General features: G+C 37.5%; 1 protein-coding gene across 2 annotated transcripts in view; it reads left to right on the forward strand.

The window, feature by feature from the left end:
- The first annotated feature begins 696 nt into the window (after positions 1-696).
- KCNJ16 (potassium inwardly rectifying channel subfamily J member 16) overlaps positions 697-17,569 on the forward strand; it is a 54,506-nt gene continuing 37,633 nt past the window's right edge. The window contains exon 1 of one of the 2 annotated variants that reach the window (XM_012747450.2): positions 697-795. The gene's annotated coding sequence lies outside the window, so the exon portion shown is untranslated. The remainder of the gene's footprint in view (positions 796-17,569) is intronic. The other variant, XM_012747451.2, reaches the window with a different exon arrangement.

A 17,569-nucleotide genomic window follows, 5' to 3' on the forward strand; every position in this document is an offset into this window, starting at 1 on the left:
TGAACATTTTATTTAACCCACTATGACCTATTGCTGGGCAAAGAAAATACCAGACTGTACATTTGAGACCTGGAACACAGCCTGCATTTTATTTACCTTCTCAGTTTCCAACTCTGATTCCTGGGGCTAGGGAAGGAGGACTCTCCTAGTGGCAATCTCTGTCTTCCACTTTATGAGGGCTCATCAGCTGTGCATGGGCTTTTTGGAACTCTGTGCACAAGATAAATGGGGCCACGTTGAATAAAGAAAGGAATGGATGCTCAGCCATTGCTGGTTGTCCTTCAGTTTTCATTGGCACGCAATCCCAACCCTCACCTGCTAAGACGTAGACAAAGAGTTCTGGTGAAAAGTTCAGGCAAAGTCTGAACACTGGCATGAGAATTTTCATAGGTTTAGCTCGCGACAACCCTGTTTGTAAATATTTGATCCACTTACTGGCATTGTTGAACATATTTCCGGCCCAGGAAATCTTCTACCTTTGTGTCCCTGACCAAGTGAAAACTTAGTCAGGTTATACTTGAATGACCTTCACCCTGTACCTCCTCCACAGCTACAGAAGTGGTAAAGTAATCACTGTCTCAGCTGACTGGCCATGGCTGGGTTTGTAAGATGTCAAGGGCTACCTATGTAGATTCCCAGGGTGGAACTGTAGGAATAAACCAACGTCAATGGTTAACTCAGGTTCTTGGTATCTGAACCTGTTCTTTCCTTTATTATTAACTAAAGAACCATTCTTACCATTGCCCAGCTGAGAGCACCCAGCTCATAGATTCTCTATGGAGAGAGTGAATAAAGGTAAGCATTGCTCTATTTTCCCAATTATACAAAGTCTTTCAGCCTGTGTTTTGCTTCTTACTGGTCTCTTTGTTTGCAGAGCAGCAATGCTCCATGTCCAGCAATTTAAATATCAATGTTGAATTAAATGCAATTAAGATAACTTCATTTCCTATCCAAGTACTTTAAGTAGGAGTCAAACTGTGTCATATTCCTTCATTTCTTTTGAAGCTTTAGTCAAAAGTGGTCTCACATTGGTGTTTACAGAGTCTACTAAACAGTCCTTATCCACTATCATGTATGTAACTATCTAAAAGTGACTTCATCATATTCGTACCATATGGAGTTTTATGCTGTTTTCTTCAAAGCCAGATTATTACATTCTGTATCCATTTGTGAATGTGTAACGGCAAGCTTTGAAAAATATATATTTTATACCCCACCCCCCAAAAAAACTTGAAGAAAGATAGATTAACTTTGTCTTTGAGTTGAATGTAATGATATGAGAGGAAATAAAACATCCATTTTTCTAAACTTATTTTAACATGAATTGGAAGTAAAGCATTTTCTCTTGTTGTGTTCAGCTTAATCCCTCTAAATCCCTTTTTTTCTTGCCTATTAAAATCTTAAAACTTTTGTTCTTGAGTATTTATTCAGACAAGTGTAGACTTGTAAGATTTTGCTCTCTGGATGTTATGAATTCTCTAACATAGAAAACTGAATTGTTTTCCTTGTTGGTAGATTTAGGTGGTAAACATGAACATTTTCATAAACTGGATGAATTTGGATCATGTTCATTACACTCTTAAGCAGTTGTATGGGCTGAAAAGATTTTTAGAAAAATAGGACTGAAGTTTTTCTGAGGAATAGTGCCCTTATAGCTAGGCAAGAGCCGGAACCTTAAGAAGAAAAGAATATATTGACTTTATCTTTGTCCCTTTATTATGGGAAATATAGATCATCTACTCTCTGTGTCAGACTTTAACCAATAAAGTAACATGAAGTACCTAAACCACAGCTATTTTGTAGAACACGTTTAAGGAATTCCTGAATTTAAGCCAAAAAGAAGTTTAAAAGTGAACAGGGTCCAGAGTTCAATACAAATCAGGAGAGAGCGAGGCAGAGAGGACTTGGGTGACTGATAGATGTAATCCTGCTTAAGTTTATTTTTAGAACATGAGAATTGTGATCAATCCAAGACATTAGTCTCATACAAAACAAAGCATGACATTTGAAACTGGAAGAAAAGACTGGCAAAGGAAGGGCACTCAATATGCTATGTTAAGGTGTTTTTCTAAATAAGAATTTTGACTTCAGAGAGAACAAGAGTTTTCAAGGGGATTGAAAAACTCATGTTTCTGCCATTATGTAGGTTAGTGGTGAGTACAAGTTAAGATGTAGTTATAAATTAGTTGAAAATTAGGAATGGCAAAAGTATTATTTGGGACAAAATGATAGATATATAAAGGGTATTAAAAGCAAATATTTGGCACCAAAAAAGTCCATGTGTTTTCTTTGTTAAATTTGTAAAACCCGCCACTTGAACAAACTGTTCTGCTTTTGTCCCATATGAAATTTATACTTATGTATTTTATGTTACTTTCTAGTTCTAGGAAAAATGACCTCAAATCTAACTTTAGAAATAGTGAGTGGAAATTTTCATTATTTCAGGCATCACATGGACTATACCTATTTCTAGGTGGAGAGAGAAAATAAGTAGTTAAGCGCTTACTGTGTTCTGGATGCTTAAATATTATATTCATTGGATCTTCACCTCAACCATGGTAAAGGAGCTATTATATTCATTTTAAAGATGAAGCTTAGATGTTCCACTTTCTGTCTGGGGAATCCTGGAAAAGTTACATAACTTCTCTGAGTCTAAGATTCAAAGTCAGGCTTGTCTGAACTCCATTCACTTCCCACTACAACACAATGCCCTGCGTTTTCTAATACACGGATGCTGAGAGGTGTTAGGCTTGGGACAAAGGACAAAGAAGAGCTCCACAAAGATCTTCCATGTGATCTTTGTGTGTGGGCGTGGCTGAGAATACAGGTGGGCCACCAATATCCTCTCCCTATGAACCGGTCAGTGACTTTTTCTCCACAGACATTGGTTTTAATAAACTGATTGGGGTGCCAGCAACTTAGGCTCAAGAATCCACTCTGATTTATTTTATTATGCTAAGGTCATTACTGGCACTGCTATTTTCTGAGCATATACAATTGTGTCATTGATACATGACAGTCATTGATAAAACCATTTCTTCCAGAATGGAGGAAATGTTACTTGTTTTTCCCACTATTACCATTTGTTTGAATAATGGGGAAAAAACACTTGTTTTTCCCACTATTACCATTTTTTTGAATAATGGGAAAGAAATAAGAAATAATGGGAAAGAAAGAAATAAGTTTGATGTAGGAGGACAATATCTATGTTTTGTTTGTGAAAAAAAAACTCTAGAATTCTGATTTTTTCTTTTTTTTACCACCATCGTTTCAAGTCTTTAACCACTGTAAGACATTGAAATTGAGAGAATGAGTTATCTGCTTACTTCCCTGATTTTGCTGGTACTGTACTTAGCAAGAGATATTTTTCACTATTTATGGATTGATCCTCTCAGCAAATATTTATTAAATGACCAAAATATTTCTACAGTCTGAGGATTGGATGGGAGATTGTTCATTTATGATGAAACCACTTTCTTGAGGAACTTAAGACTAGTAGGGGAGGAAAAACAGATTGTCAACCAGTAATTTAATTTTTCGTGTATTCAACAAATATTTGTTGATTACTTATTCTGTGCCAGGCATTGATTAGATGTTAAGGATATATCAACAAAATGAAAAAGACAAAAGAAATCCTGCCTTCAGGAATCTTATATGTTGGCAGAAGTTGAGAGAGGCTGTGTCAATAAGTAAAATAAACAGCATGTCACACAGTGATAAGTAAAGTGGAGGAAAACAAAATCAGATAGGGAACTGTGGGGTGACAGAGAGTGAAGGTATCATATTAGTTACTTATTGCCATGTAACAAATTACCCCAAATTAGTGGCTTAGCACAATAACAATTTGCTATATTGCAGTTGACAGGGGACAGAAATCCAGGCTTACTTGGGTGCTCTGGTTCAGGGTCTCTTACATGCCTGCAGCTAAAGTGTCCATGGGGACTATGAGTCTCTTCAGCCTCACCTGGGGAAGGGTCCTCACAACACCTGGGTTTGGGCAGGATTTGGTTCCTTCATGGACAGTGGGATGGGAGGCCTCAGTTCCCCACTAGGTGTTGGCTAGAGACCTCCCTCAGGTCCTTGCCACTTGGGCCCCTCCATAGCTGGTTTCATGACAGCAAGCAAGCAAGTAAGCACAGGAGGGGCAGAGTCTTTTTCTAACCTAGTCTTGAAAGTGCTCTCTGCTCACTGGCCATATTCTGTTAATTAGAAGTGAGTCACTTGGTCCAGTTCCTACTCAAGGGGAGGAGATTAAGAACATGAGTACCAGGAGATGGGGATCATTAGGAACCATCTTCAAAGCTGCCTTCCAGAGGTTTACATTTATAAATAGGATTGTCAAAGAAGGCTTCACTAAGGGGGCGATATGTGATCAATGACCTGGAGGTGGTAAGGGAGTGAGCGATGTGGATGCCTTGGAGAAGAGCAGTAGGGTAGACGGGACAGCCCTGAGGCAGAGTGTACCTGACATGTTCAAGAAATAGCAAGGAAGCCAGTAGGGCTGAAGCAAAGTTTTAAGAGTGAGAAAGTGATGGTATCTGAGGTCACCTGGATGTGCCATCATATTTTTTTCCAAGACGGAGAGAATTCTGCAAGCTACACATGTCAGAGAAGGTTTGGGGGACGTTAGGAAAGATCAGGAGAGGTATGGATTTAAATAGATAGAGAGACAGTGAGGAAGAGTATCGTGGATGACAGGCAGGGGATATGCCGGTGAATGAAATACAGATGTGAGAATAAGAAGTAACATAAGCATGAGAGTAAGTGAAGGCAGGGCTCCTCTAGCTTGCCTAGTGGAGTGAGTGACAAGGTGTCTGAATGCCAAGATGGTGCTGAGGCTATTGGTATGTTTGTCATCATGAGACTTGTAAGGAACACACAAATCTCATCAACACCAAGACCAATACCTCTCTGGCTTATCCTAGATGTTGCCAACAGACCAGCAACTACGAAGTAAAAGTAGATTTCTTGGGCAATAAACAGAATTAGAAATCTTTCTCCACATGCTTCTCTCCTGATTAGAATGTGCTATTTTCTCATATTTTAGTGAGTCCATCCTTTAGCTGCGACATCTCCAAATGGTCCCTTTGTTGGAGACCATGGTAATAAGGGCTCATCTCCGTATGAGATATCTACTGAAGTTAAAATAAACTCAAATAGGTGATTTTTGGTTCAAGTGTCTAGGCCCAAGAGCCTGACTTCTGGAGAAAAAAAATGGCTTGTCTACACTCTGAAATGTATTGCATGAAGGATTCCTATGCAAGAACAGTTCCATCTTGCATTCTTACCTGGTCAGCCTCTGCAGATTTGGAAGACAATTCTTTTTATCATCATTCTTTAGGTCATATGTACCCTGGGCTTTGTAGGTATTTCACTCTGCTAAACATAAGGGGTGGATGATTTTATTTTTCATATAGCTTCTTTTAAATGAAAAGATGAGATCTGATTTTTCCTTCATTTTGTTCCAGGGTTTTTCACTCTAAAATCAAGGATTCGGATGTGAAGCATACATGTAATTTTAATAGAGGCTTTTCACTATTAAATGCAACTTTTTCAGTTACTTTGGCTCCACATTTACCTCTTCCTAAAACTAGATCTGAAACTGTCCACAGGTATAAAGGAAAATTAAGAAAAGTCAATGATCTAGGTAAAAACAAAAAAATCCCCAAATTAGATTTAACCAATAATTTCATATAAAGAAGGTGATTTTTAATTTAACATATCCCTGAAATATCACCTCAAGTCCTAATTTTATTTTACTTATATGAGTATGGTTTTAAAGGCTTCAAATGGTTACATGGCTTTAGATTATATTTCATACGATGTGTTCTTTCAACTGAAAAAAATATTCAGTTATCTTTCTTTTTTAAAAGAAAAAAGTATGGGTTAGCAAATATGACAAAAATATACTTCATTTTGGCAAACTTTAATTTTTCATTATATCCTATTTTAAAGCAGAACAATGTGTTCATGCAGTCAATAATCATCTGTTGAGTACCATTGTACTTAGAAGGTCCGAGGGCAAAGATAGCAAAGACCTGGTCCCTGCCTCCAGTCTGGCAGAAAAAGGCAGGTCTGTAAATAATTAAGAGCAATGCAACGATCTAGTATCATGATAGCATAAAATATGATTAGCATACCAACCAAGTGGACTTTTTTCCAGGAAGGGAATGAAGGCCAAGTTTGTGGCATGTTGGTGTTGTTCTGGGTGTGTTTGTGGAAGTAACAACTTCTAGACACTAAAATATTGGTTTTACTATTACCTCTATCACAAGATTTTCTGCTGCCGGAAGCTAACTCTGACAGTTCTCTTATGATTGTATTTTTCCCCCCTACAGTTTGATTATTATTCAGGGATCTCTAGAGAAACACAAGAAATAGGATATAGAAGGAGACAGAGGGTGGGGGTGGGGAGAGAGGGAAAGAGAGAGAAAGACAGGGAGGGAGGGAGAGATTTTAAGGAACTGGTTCAAATGATTATGGGGGCTGACTGAAATCTGTAAGGAAGGCTGAAAATTCTAGTAAGAATTGATGTTGCAGTATTCTGTTCAAATCTGCAGAGTAGACCAGCAGACAGGAAACTCAGGTAGAATTTCTATGTCACAGCCCTGAAGCACAACTCCATACCCTGGAAACTTTGGGGTTTGCTCTTAAGACCTTCAACTGATTGGAGGAGGTTCCTCCACATTATGGTGGATAATCTGCTTTACTCAAAGTCTACAGAATGTAAATGTTCATCACACCCAACATATATCTTCATGGCAATATCCAGACTGCTGTTTGATCAAACAATGGGGCACATAGCTCAGGTGCTGCATAAAATTAACCATCATAGAAACATAGGTCATTTTCACCCCGCTTATATTTCTCCATCCAGTCATTAGACACTAAGTTTCAAGCTTCCATTTCTGTAAAAGAAATTAGGAACCATATTTTAGTAATCACATAAGTTTGAAGTTCCATGAGATGGATCTGCCTAAAAATACCGTCATTCGAATCTGGAGTCATCCACTTGTTTAACATGGCATTATCAGTGTTACAGCTTTTTAATAATGCTACTTGTGCAAAGAGAAAATTATTTTTTTAATTAAAGAACGAGTTATTTTAAAGATACCCACAGTTAAGCCTTCTAGTGGCACTGTCTCCTCATTCATGAAACTCACTATATACATCATATATTTTGGCTATCATATACTTTCTCCTATATGTTCATGTAGTTCATTTGTCACATGTGTAAGTACTACCTTTGACAAGAGAAGGCACAGGATCAACATGGTGTACATTTTAGATGCATTAATTTACTGCAATTTGGATGGGAAATAAAAAAATTAAGTAATGTAACTGATAAACAGTTTAAATAATTATTTTTGTAATGCATGTATGAATCTATGCATAGAAGAATTTAAGACTAAAATTCATTTTAAAGAGAAAATCATAAGGCTGTGGAATATTTTAAACTTGGGCACAACCCTTTGTGTTACATCCTTAGATCCCTAGGATTTGGGGTATGGATGAGGGTAATGTACTCATTTCTCTCCTGCCTCATGAGGTTCTTTTTAATGGAAAATTTTGAGAAGCACTAGTGAAAGGAATTTTGGAGGCAAAATTCGTTGGTTTGGTTACTACTTGATTAGTTAGTTGGCTCTGCCCCAGAAACATATCTACTCACCCACAAACTTGGCCAGTCTTTTCACAACTATGTGCTCTTCTCATCTCGTGTGAAACTGATCCAAACAATGGGTAATTCAGGACATTCTGTCTCTACTTTGGGAAAATAATCCAAAGCAAACTCACAAAACAAGGCACCTGGCTTAACGGCTGGACCACAGAAATTGTTCAGTAGATCTCTGACTGAAGGATCTCTTGTATGCAAAAGAACATCTTGGGGACAGTGGAAAGCTGAACAAGAGCTTAACAGCTCTCACCAATTAGCACCCTTTGTCCTTTTAGTGCTCTTGGCCTTTTTTTTTTTTTTTTTTTTTTTTTTTTTTTTTGAGAAAGAGTCTTGCTCTGTTGCTCAGGCTAGAGTGCCATGGCATCATAATTGCTCACAGCAACCTCAAACTTCTGGGCTCAAGCAATCCTCCTGCTTCAGGCTCCTGAGTGGCTGGGACTGTAGGCATGTGCCTTTTTCTATTTTTAGTTTCCCAGCTAATTTCTTTCTATTTTTAGTAGAGATGGGGTCTTGCTCTTCCTGAGGCTGGTCTGGAACTCCTCACCTCAAGGGATCCTCCCGCCTTGGCATCCAGAGTGCTAGGATTACAGGAATGAGCCATAGTGATCGTCCAGTGCCCTTGTAATATATTATTGAGTTTACTGAGAAGGTAAAATCCCCTTAGGAGTTGCAACTAAAATTTTGGAAGGTGCCTGGATATTAGAGACTACGCGCTGTACACCAGGATTATTACCTCAAGAAGTCTGCTTCTTTTGTAACTTGCCTTTTCTTGAGGCCAGAATTGAGCCAACGTGTAGGTGGTTAGATCTCACACCCAAGGTGAAAGTGGTGTGGCCAATTTGAACAAATTATCTAAGACTTATGAGCTACACATATTCATATTTAGCCTTTATGGGAATAGGAGGCAGTTTCATTTCCTCATGACTAAAATTTTATTTAACCATGTTAGATAACAATATCGAGCTAAAGATAAGATTATTTGCATTTGCACTTGGAATTTAAAAGCTAAAAAACATTCCTTTCTGTCTGAAGCCATGCTGGCATCTTTTGTTTTTTGACTTTTTAATAATGGCCATTCTGATAGGAGTAAGGGAATATCTCATTGTGGTTTTAATTTGCATTTCCTTGATGATTAGTGATGTTGAATATTTCTTCACATGCTTGTTGGCCATTTGTATGTCTTCTTTTGAAAAACTTAGTTTATGCTTTTTGCCCACCGTTCAATAGGGCTATTTGGGGTTTTTTCCTGCTGATTTGAGTTCTTTGTAGATCTGGATATTAGCCTTTTATTGGATGTATAGCTTGCAAATATTTTCTCCCGTTCTGTAGGTTGCCTATTTACTTTTGATTATTTCCTTTGCTGTGCAGAAGCTTTTTAATGCAATCAAGTTTATTTATTCATTCTTCTTATTGCTGAATTTGCCTTTGGGGTCTTAGTCATAAATTCTTTGCCTAGGCCAATGTCTAGGAGAGTGCACTGTTTTGTGGGACTGTAAATTAGTACAACCTCTAGGAAAACAATGTGGAGATGCTTCAAAGAAATAAAAGTAGGCTTGCCATTTGACCCAGCAACCCCACTGCTGTATCTACCCAAAGGAAAAGAAATCATTTTGTCAAAAACACACCTGCACTTGAATGTGGCACAATTCGCAAATTGCAAAGGTGTGGAATCAACCTCAGTACCCATCAATTCATGGGTGGATTAAGAAAATCTGCTGTGTATATACACACAGACTCACATATGCATACCATGGAGTACTATTTAGACATAAAAAAGAATGAAATAATGTCTTTTGCAGCAACTTAGGTAGCACTGGAGACCATTATCCTAAGTGAAGTATCTCAGGAATGGAAAAACAAACACCACATGCACTCCTTAATAATTGGGAGATTATCAATGGGCACAAAGAGATGTAAAGGTCATCAGAAATCAAGAAGGGAGAAGGGGAGTGGGATAAAAACCTACCTATCAGGTACAATGAACACTATTGAGGTGATGAGCCACTAAAAGCCCCAACTTAAGCATTATAAAAGGTAGACATGTAACAAAAACATTTGCACCTCCTTAATATTTCGAAATTAGAAAAAAAAAAGCTATAGAAACAAAACTGAACAAAGCAAATCACAAACAAGCAGACCTAAACAAAACCAAACAAAGCAAAATATACTGTGATTTACACTCACAAGAATCAACTACTATAGAAATCAGAACAACATTTTCATGCATTATATTGCTGTAGGCAGAATATTTTTCATGTGCTTCTGCACAATTGTGTTAGCTCATCCCTGTTTTTGCTGGTGTAAACAGGGGGTACCATTTTTCCACTTGTGCATGGAATTTGCTTTTGATGTGTGGGAGCAGCTTGTGCAATAGAAGCAGAGGGATATGGTGTTAGTTGAACTAGAAGGTGAGAAGAGAAGTCCAAAACTGTGTCCCTGAGACATTAATTGTGCAGAGTTACCATGCCTTGTGTGTGTATGTGAATAAGTGCTTGTATTAATCATGCACAAAGTAATACCATAATAATTGCTATACCATTAGTACCATATTATGAACCTGGCTATTTTAAACATCAAAATAATAGCGTTCAATAGCCATGTTGCCATTCAGTAGACAGAATGTTGTTTCCTTTCACATTTTGGTTGCATGAATCGAACAAATGGCATCTCCTTTCTTCTAAGTAGATGCACTGTGACACATCCTATTGGAGACCAGGCCTATAAAGATTAATCCACCAGTTCCTTGCTATGGGAAAGTCAAAGCCTAGCAAAGGAGGAAACAGAAGAAAAATTGACTGTGCCTGAGAAATCCAGGGACACTTTACCATGGAAGTAATACAGTACTTGTGTTTTAGCTTCAAGGAAGAAGAGTTGTCTGCCTGATTATAAAGAACTTAACAGGTTTGGAAAAATATGAGAAGTTCAGTATTCAGAATGTAGGGTTCTTGGTGTGAGGATAAAAGCAGAGTGGGAAAAAATATAATACAGAAGTGGGTATGACTGAAGTAGTATCTTACATGGGAGGATTATCTTTTAGTATTCACTCCTCTGGCCCCATATCACTTGAGACTGCAGTTCTAAGACAGAACTACTTCTCTTCACTTAGGATTGATGCTGGGAAAGGAGGAGAATTTAATAGGAAATGAGAACAGAGAAGAGATAGACACTAATTAGTGACGTTTCCCTATTTATAGAAGACTCTTTGGTTCAGATGCAGGATGGGTTTTTTTCCCCAAGAAATAGAACCATCTTTAACACAAAGAACATGATAATTGATTATTAGGGCTCTTTTTCTTCTGAAATTGCCAATTCCCTGTGATATATTATCCTAAACTACATTTACAGTAACCTGGTGCCACTCTGTTTATGGAACAGAACATAAACATATGTTCTGTGGTCAGAACATATTTTCACACGTGGATGGTGTGCTTAAGGTAGTATTAGGAACTTATCTACAAAGACTCAGTCCCCTTGGATACTGGGAGATGAGTAAGATAGACTAACACAGGCATTGTGGATCAGTTCAAAGAACTCCAGGCTCACAGTCAGAAAACTTCAGTCTTTTATCAGTGTACATCCATTATTATTTGACAGTAAGTAATGCTCCCTCACCAGTTTCCTCATCTATAAAATGAAGATATTTCCCTTGTTCATTTATAAATTTCCTCAACACATAGTTAATAGGCTTGACTAGTCAGGGTTTGATTAAAGAAGGACAACTAATAGGAGAATACACACATGCAAGCACACACACACACACAGTCATGCACCACATAATCGGATTTCAGTCAACAATGGATTGCACATATGAGAGTGGTCCCATAAGATTAGAATACCATATTTTTACTATACCTTTCTATGTTTAGATATACAAATATTAATCATTGTGTTACAGTTGTTTGCATTATTCAGTATATTAATGGTAACATGCTGTACAAATTTGTAGCCTAGGTATATAGTAAGCCTTACCACATAGGTTTGTGTAAGTGCACTCTATGCTATGTACTTACGAATCATACAGTGTACTTCAGAACAAAAACAAATGATTGCAACATAGTCCCTGCCATCAAACAGCTCACAGAACGGTAGGAGAAAGTCTTAATTTGCCTGGATGTGTACTATAATACAACTGCTTTGCCTCTTTTACCAACATAAAGTGAGATTATTGCATACAAACAAGCTTTGGAAGTGTAAATATTTTAATGTTGTTTTAGAGTCTCATTTTGGCTATCTTATGTTAGATTACCTCTATTTTTAAAAGCAAAACACTGGGAAATCAATTCATTCTACATATTTTGATAGATTTGTCTTATTCATTTGGTATAGTGGTGGTGCTGAATGGATAGCAACCAAGTCCCTACACTAACCCAGATTCTTCTGTTCATGTAATTATGCCTACTTTTCTAATCCACCAACCACTTTTCCGTAGACAATGTTTGTCCAGATTTCATATATCTTATCCTTCTCTTAAGCTGAAAAAAATAACAGACATACATTAAGAAACAGTAGCAAAATTTCTTGATCATTAATAATAATGATAAACAAGAAGACAGGAAATAGACCCTCAAAATGTTATGCTGTTATGCCAAACCTATATTGTGAAAACTACTTTCTTATCAGCACCATCTATAGATTTGTTTTCTATTTCCTTATTAGACTATGTTTGATCCACTTTTTAACTTTAATCTTCTGCCTCAGTTTCTCTTCCCACAGTACTATCTAGTTGCATAGATGTTGTGTATTTCAAAGACTCGATATTTTCTTGGTGTCATGAAGGTAGTGTCATAATGACAGATGATTTCACTGAAGGGTTTGTTTCCACATCCTAAGTGTTCTGTCACCAATGTCAAGAAAAGAAGATACTTCTGAATCTTTCATGAACGCTTTCATGAGACTACATGGAGAAACTTAGGAAACATTCAACTACCAATAACAAAGGAATATATGCTATTTCACAGCAGAAATTATATTTTCAATTTATTTTTATTTTAATTTCACGAACACGGGGTGCTAAACACATGCTATGTACCATTCTAAGTGCTTTAAAAATATGAATCCTTCAATCCTCATGACAAACTTCATTTTTATAGAGAAGGAAACAGGGGCACAGAGAGGTGGTGTTCCAAAGGTCACACTGCTAATAAGTAATTTAGCTGGGTTTGAACCAGGCAGTCTTACTCTATAGTGCAGGCATGTGTTTTTAACCACTAGTGTATGCCCTCTAAAGAACCTCTATTCCCCATAAATTTATATCTGTGTGATTATTAGGGATAATCAATTTCATTAACACATAATTTGGATTATATCCTCACCCGTCAAGAAGCCTCTGTGCATAACTCAAAGTGAAATCCTGAGAGATGTTCAAGTAGTGAGATGACAAAAGAGAATCAAATCCTACCATCACAACCCTGCTCTGTGCTTCTGATTATTGATGTTACTGAAGTTTTCTGTTTTGCACACAAACCACTAATTGTTCTTTCTCTATCAAGGTATTTACAGAATAAAAACAAGCAAATCAGAAAGAGAGAAGAGTATATATTGGGCAGAACCCTAGATATTCCAGCACAGGAGTTTGTCATTTTCATCAAAAGTGATAAACACAAACAACTTTAACAACACGAGTCAATAAGATGTCACTTCACTGAGCAAGTATAATATCAAATCTAAGGAGACAAATGCTTCACAGAAGGGAGAAAATGCAATCATTCTTTATAGTCCTAATGACATGTGGAAGTTTGTTGGATTTAATACCAAATACTATACCGTGACATCATTTATTTGAAGGGGGAAATGTAGATGAAAGTAGAACCCAACAGTGCTTGAGATGTTTCTTATTTTTCAATAAAAAGTCACTTCTTAATTAATCCAAGATAATATGAATTTTATATGAATATTGATTTGTTAGTTAAAAATGCTGCTTTTGATATAAAAATATTTAAAATGAGAATTTTCATGAGAAAATAAAAGCCATCTTAATGTTTACTTTTGTATCATAATAGTTAATGAAGACTAACAGTGATATGAAGTCACCTGCTAAATTATTGTTCATGATGTCTTGCATAGCAAATTCTGTATTTTAGTGGTTCAGAACATATATTACCAATGAAATTAAATTTATGTTTTCAGAGATAGCAACAGACAGAAGCCAGTAATCAGCATAAGAAAATTATCATTTTAGAAGTAAAATATTTTCAGAGTTCTATGAATAATACTATATTGCCTAAGGAAAAAAGCTGTTAACATTAATTTTTTACTGTTCAAGAAACAACTACATGAAAATGATTTTTTTGGGGCCGGGCGCTGTGGCTCACGCCTATAATCCTAGCTCTTGGGAGGCCGAGGCGGGCGGATTGCTCAAGGTCAGGAGTTCAAAACCAGCCTGAGCAAGAGCGAGACCCCGTCTCTACTATAAATAGAAAGAAATTAATTGGCCAACTGATATATATATAAAAAATTAGCCAGGCATGGTGGCGCATGCCTGTAGTCCCAGCTACTCGGGAGGCTGAGGCAGAAGGATCACTCAAGTCCAGGAGTTTGAGGTTGCTGTGAGCTAGGCTGACGCCACAGCACTCACTCTAGCCTGGACAACAAAGCGAGACTCTGTCTCAAAAAAAAAAAAAAAAAAAAAAAGAAAATGATTTTTTTTAGTAATTGGTTTTCAACATTCATCAAAAGAATGCCTCTTGAAGAAAGAAATAGGATGTTTACTTTTTAAGTTAAAAAATACTATTGGAAAAATTTGGCAGTTTTCCTACCCTAAAAACTATTAGTACATTCATCTTAAAGATGAGTAAGCTTCTGAAGAGCCTAATAAACTTCTTTGTTGTGTTTGACATTTCCTTTTACGTAGTCTCAGCTAAAGATCAGATCATCCCCTAGCACATTTTGTTTTTTCTTGTTTTGTTCATCTTTACCCCTTTTCTGATTCGATTCCTAATAAGAATAACAAATACCATTGTGGTAGTACTTTGGAGTTAAACAATTCTTTTAAGTCAATTGCCACTTTTTTTTTTTTTTTTTTTGAGACAGAGTCTCACTTTGTTGCCCAGGCTAGAGTGAGTGCCATGACGTCAGCCTAGCTCACAGCAACCTCAAACTCCTGGGCTCAAGCAATCCTTCTGCCTCAGCCTCCCAAGTAGCTGGGACTACAGGCATGCGCCACCATGCCCGGCTAATTTTTTGTATATATATTTTTAGTTGGCCAACTAATTTCTTTCTATTTATAGTAGAGACGGGTTCTCACTCTTGCTCAGGCTGGTTTTGAACTCCTGACCTCGAGCAATCCGCCCGCTTCGGCCTCCCAGAGTGCTAGGATTATAGGCGTGAGCCACCGCAATTGCCACATTTTATCTTCAAAACAACTCTGTGTGAGTAATGAAAGGAAGTGGTAGTAAAATTCTTATTCTAGTGATGGAAATATTAAAGACCAGGTAAATTAAGTGGATATGCTAGTATATGACACATAGGGAAAACTCAAACTCCAAGGTTTCAGCTCTAGTTCCTCTTTCATTTGCATCCAGCTACTACAGTGATTTCTTCTCCCTCTGCAGCAGAGAAATCTTAAGGGTTAACAGATGCCTTATCAATGTGACAAAAGCATGCATTTTAGAATCAGATAGACCTTGTTTTTAATCTTACCTCTGCCAGTTATGACCTATAGGGTTTAAGCTAGTGGTTCTCAAAGTGGTCCATGGCTAACAGCATCAGCACCACCCAGGAACTTGTAAGAAATGCAAATTCTCAGGCTTCGCCTCTGGATGGGTAAATCAGCAACTCTGGGGATGGTGTCCAGCACATCTGTTTCTGACAAACCCTCCAGGTGATGGTGATGCACATGAAAGTTCGGGAAGCAGTGGTCTAGGCCAAGTCCCTTTGCCACTGTAGAACTTACAGTTGCTCTCTAAGGTGGTGAATGACAGCTGTGATACTGAACTCTTGGAGGACTGGGACAGTGAATGTGAAGCAGCTGGCACACAGCATGCACTTTAGAAGTGGCAACATTCCCAGTGGATTGGAGCTTATTATAAAATTAATTCCAAATCACTCATTAAATTTTGTCTTCTGTGGAAAAGAAGTGAGGTGCTCAACTTTCTTAGACTCAGCGCTATTTCTAAGCCTGAAAGAGACAGCTAATTCTAACTTACAGGTAACTTACGGATACACTTTGGCTATATTCAAACGGGTCAGTGGCTGCCATTGAAAAGAATTCAAATGCAGCCAAGTGACTCTTTTTCTACCTAGGAACTCTAGAAAAAAATATCAGGGAGGGAACCTGACTTATTTCTTTGCCTCCATCATTTTATTTGCTGTTTATTTATGTGATTCTGGTTGTTGTATCACAACAGCTTTGCCCAATGGCCAAGTTTAGTCTTACAGCTTGAATGACGTAAATTTTTATATGAAATATGGCTCAGTAATTTACAAGTCCTTAGTTTAAAAAGTCTATAAATTCAATTTAAAAACTCAATGAAAAAAAATGTTTTCAGTTTTGTTTACACTAAAACACATGGAAATTTTCTGTCTCTTTTTTTTTCTCATTTTGTCAGCAGCTGCTTTGGTTTCATGTTGCTCTATGGAGTATAGCTGTATAAACATGCAAATCAAGCCAATTTCCCCTTCTGATTGCCTTTTCTGTCCTCTTCCTGAGCCTGCAAAAGGCTTCAGTTCAGTCAGAGAAGAGCTGTTACGTACCTACTGTGTGCTGAGTATTGAGCAGCATGCGTAGCACCATTATATCCCCCTTGAGTTGGCTCTTTCGGGGGGAGGAGGACTGTTCTACAAACAGCCACATCAGTTGGCCACCCAAATTTTTGGTTTTAGATTGAATTAAGAGTATTGTATAATTTGCTCATGAGTTTCAATTACCAGGAAACAGAGAAAAGCAGTAAGCCTGCTTTCATATAACTCTCAGCATGCCCAGGTTCTTGAAGTTGGAAGAGAAACATCACCCAAAGGCTATTTTTGGTTGTTTGCTTATATTTTATTTTCAACAGTTCCTAAAAGTGGGGGATTTCTGACTTGGGGGAGATAGCGAGAAAGAACATAATACCTTGTTTTCAATAAAGTGTAAAACTACAGGGTTTCCATAGTGATGGTAGTCTATAACCCAAGGGCACACGAATAAATAAGGTTAACTGACTAGGAAGGAGGGAAAGTATTTAGCTATAAACTAGACTTACAAGTAAGTGTAACATTTTTTCAAAAGGTTACCACATCTCTGTTTATCCAATTCATACGTAGATTAAAAGATTAAAAGCTAGTTACTCCAGTATTTACAGAAAACACACAGCTCTGACTAACTCTGTTTAGAATCTCCACTTATATCACACTCAAGATAAAGGCGGAATGTGATCCTGCTAACACTTCATAGCCCTTTATAACAGTCACAGCCATAACTGCTTCCAGCAACCTGCATCTTCTAGCTCTAAGTTATGCACTGGTCCTTTAAATGAGGCGATCTTGACGGGAAAACCGATAGCATCCACTTCTGCCCAGCCTCAGCTGTCTCACTGCCCCTCAAGAACACTGTTAAATCATTTGCCCAAGCATTTATTTTTCTAGGCTCCACCTCGGATTTAATCACTTACTGATCTTCCTGCCAAAGTCTTTGTGCTGGTGGAACAGGGCAACTCGGGTCCAGGCAGAACCTGCTGTTTCTTGCTTCTGTCCAAAGGGTCAGTGATTTTATAATTGAATGGGGTAATTGTTCTGGGTTTTTTGTTTTTACCTTTAAAGAAAATTCTAAAGGCTTGAAAACTCTAAGATAAGGAGAAAAGTCGACCTAAAAACAATGCCATCTCACAAACCTTTAGCCAGTAGAAAACAGATCATCTTTGTTACGCTTTGGCTGGGTAACATTGCACACATTATTTGGGTAATCGAGGTCAGCGGAGA

This window comes from Microcebus murinus, chromosome 18, assembly GCF_040939455.1.
Source record: "Microcebus murinus isolate Inina chromosome 18, M.murinus_Inina_mat1.0, whole genome shotgun sequence".
Taxonomy (NCBI): Eukaryota; Metazoa; Chordata; class Mammalia; order Primates; family Cheirogaleidae; genus Microcebus; species Microcebus murinus.